The following is a 3,438-nucleotide window of genomic DNA, read 5'->3' on the forward strand; positions in this document are numbered from 1 at the left end:
AGTTCACCTCCAAGATATGGTTTCAGCCTTTGTGCGTTAACCTTGAAAGTCTCTTGTTCACCAGTCTTACTCAGCTCCACAGCTCCATAGGGAGACATGTCTACAATCACGAATGGCCCGGACCACTTGGATTTTAACTTCCTGGGAAATAACTTCAACCTTGAATTAAACAGCAAAACAAGTTGTCCAATATAAAATTCTCTCCTCACTAACCCCTTGTCATGATACCTCTTAGTTCTCTCTTTGTAAATTACGGTGTTCTCATACGCACACAATCTCATCTCCTCTAGCTCATTAAGCTTTAACAACCTTTTCTTTTCAGCAAAAGTTTGATCAAAATTGAGGGCTTTGATAGCCCAATAAGCTTTATGTTCCAATTCAACTGGGAGATGACAAGCCTTTCCAAAAACCAACTGATAAGGGGACATCCCAAGGTGCGTCTTAAACGTAGTTCTATATGTCCAAAGAGCGTCATCTAACTTCCTAGACCAATCTTTCCTAGAAGACGCTACAGTTTTCTCCAAAATTTGTTTCAACTACCGGTTTGAAACCTCCGCTTGACCACTAGTTTGAGGGTGATAGGGAGTTGCAACTTTATGTTTGATGTTAAACTTTTTAAGAACTGTTTCAAGAAGATTGTTGCAAAAGTGCTTCCCCCCATCACTGATCAAAACTCTAGGGGTTCCAAACCTAGTGAAAATATTTTTCTTCAAGAAATTAACCACAGTTTTGGCATCATTAACAACATATGGTATCGCTTCAACCCACTTGGTAACATAGTCAACACACACAAGTATATGGAGATAAGAGTAAGAGGAGGGAAATGGTCCCATAAAATCTATGCCCCAACAGTCAAAGGGTTCAACTTCAATGATTCCAGTTAGGGGCATTTCATTCCTCTTAGAGATACTACCTGTTCTTTGGCATTCATCACACCACTTTACGAACTCTTGGCAATCCTTGAAGAGATTGGGCCACCAGAAGCCACTTTGCAAGATTTTTGCAGCGGTTCTTTCTCCACTATGGTGGCCCCCATAAGCTGAGCTATGGCAGTGCCACATGATACTGTTGGCCTCCGTACCTGCAACACAACATCTAATCAAACCATCAGCACTTACCTTGAATAAATAAGGATCATCCCACAAATAATGGTTTGCATCCTTGAAAAATTTTTTACTCTGGTGCTGCTCCATGTCATCCGGAATTATGTTACCGACCTTAAAATTCGCCATGTCGGCAAACCAAGGCCTTTCTTCAATAGCCATCAACTTTTCATCCGGGAATTCGGCCGTTATGGCCTTCTCTTTCTTTGTCACCTCCTCATTTTCCAACCTTGAGAGGTGATCAACTACGACATTCTCTACCCCCTTCTTGTTACAAATCTCAAGATCAAATTCTTGCAATAAGAGGATCCACCTCAACAACCAAGGTTTCGAATCCCCTTTCGTCAAAAGATACTTAAGAGCTGCATGATCTGTAAAAACAATGACTTTGGAGCCTATTAGATAAGAACAAAATCTTTCCAGTGCAAAGATTACTGCAAGCAATTCCTTTTCAGTAGTGGAATAATTCACTTGATTTTCATTTAAAACCTTGCTTGCATAGTAAATTGCGAGGAAAAATTTGTTCTTTCGTTGGCCTAGGACTGCACCAAAAGCATAATCACTTGCGTCACCATAAGTTCAAAAGGTAGTTCCCAATCGGGTGCAATGATTATTGGTGCAGTCACCAACTTGTTTTTAATCAAAGAAAAAGCATTTAAACATTCAGAATCAAAACCAAAATCATTTTCTTTGACCAAGAGGTTACAAAGGGGTTTGGAAATTTTTGAAAAATCTTTTATAAAACGCCGGTAGAAATCGGCATGCCCCAAGAAACTCCTAACTCCTTTAGACATATAGGAAGATACAAAGACTTCTGGTACAAAAATAACAGCACTTCTAATTTATGTTCATTTTTTTTTAACTGGGTCAATTTATATTCATGTTAATGTTAAAATTATCACTGTTTTAAGTTTAAGATGTTTCCATGATATGTCCATCTATTATGTTCAACCCTTGTATATCTATATTATATGTTCAAGAAATATCAAAAACATATCAAATTGATACTCATGAGGGAAGGTCACTAAACCGCTTTACTTTGCTGGGCGAATTGATGCTCGCCCAGCGAAGTCGCTCTTTCGCTTTCCTTGAAAACTTTTCAGAATTCTTTGTTTTTTGCATGCTCAGCGAAAGTGTTCTGGAGAAGAATCCTTGATCTTTATCCTTGTGAAGAACTTCATGACCAAATTACCTTCTTAGCTAAGTTTCCTTAAAGGTTAAGTTACTTCATGGTTAATCTTTCTTGGATACTTGTTAAGTTTCCTTAGTAGCTAAGCTTACTTTCTTTGGTGGCTAAGTTTACTTTCTTTAATTTTTTCGTGAATAAGTAAACTTACTACGTAATGTTCACCATTCCATCATTCACTTTGTCATTTAGCTTAAAAACCTACAAAATTGTTGAAGCTTGATTAACAATGGTGGAGTTTTCACTGATTTCACACACACACTTTCAGAGAGGGAGAATATAGTTGTAACAGAATTTTCTATGAAAAGGAATTGAACTAATTTTATTCACAGTGTCACAGTATTTATATCACTTATAGAATGTATGTATATGCCTTTACAAAGTGTAAGCTATATGTGTGAATGCCAAAACTAGATTATTTATTTATTAAAACAACTAACACACCCTCTTAATCTAGTTTGCTACAATCAATCATGTTCAGGTTGTTCCTCATCTTCTTGAAGTTGTCCTTCTTGAGGGACTTGGTAAAAATGTCAGCACATTGATCCTCTGATCTGCAGTAGCTCAATTTGAGCTTTCCCTTTGTAACTTGATCTCTAAGGAAGTGATATCGTGTCTCTATATGCTTGCATCTTCCATGTGCTACTGGAAACTTGGCAAGGTTTATTGCTGATTTGTTATCAACAAACAACTCTACTGCATCTTCATTCTTCATCTTGAGTTCAAGCATTAAAGTATCTAGCCACACTGCTTGACAGGCACCCATTGCAGCAGCAATGTATTCAGCTTCACATGATGACAATGCAACTACAGCTTCCTTTTTGGAACACCATGACACAGGTGTTGTTCCTGCAAAGAACACAAAACCAGCAGTGCTTTTTCTATCATTCCTATCTCCACACCAATCTGCATCAGTGTAACCATACAATTCCTTTATATTCTCATTGCTCTTACTTGGAAACAGAATTCCATAGTTCATAGTTCCCTTCAAGTATCTCATGATCCTCTTAGCTGCCATGAGATGTGATACTCTAGGCCTGTCCATAACTCTGCTGATCACACCAACACAGAAGGCAATATCTGGTCTAGTGTTGCAGAGATATCTCAGTGCACCTACCATCTGTATAAACTCAGTTGAGTCCACTTCTT

The sequence above is a fragment of the Medicago sativa genome, chromosome 6 (genome assembly GCF_051527215.1).
Source record: "Medicago sativa cultivar Bolivia chromosome 6, Bolivia_mono, whole genome shotgun sequence".
NCBI lineage: Eukaryota > Viridiplantae > Streptophyta > Magnoliopsida > Fabales > Fabaceae > Medicago > Medicago sativa.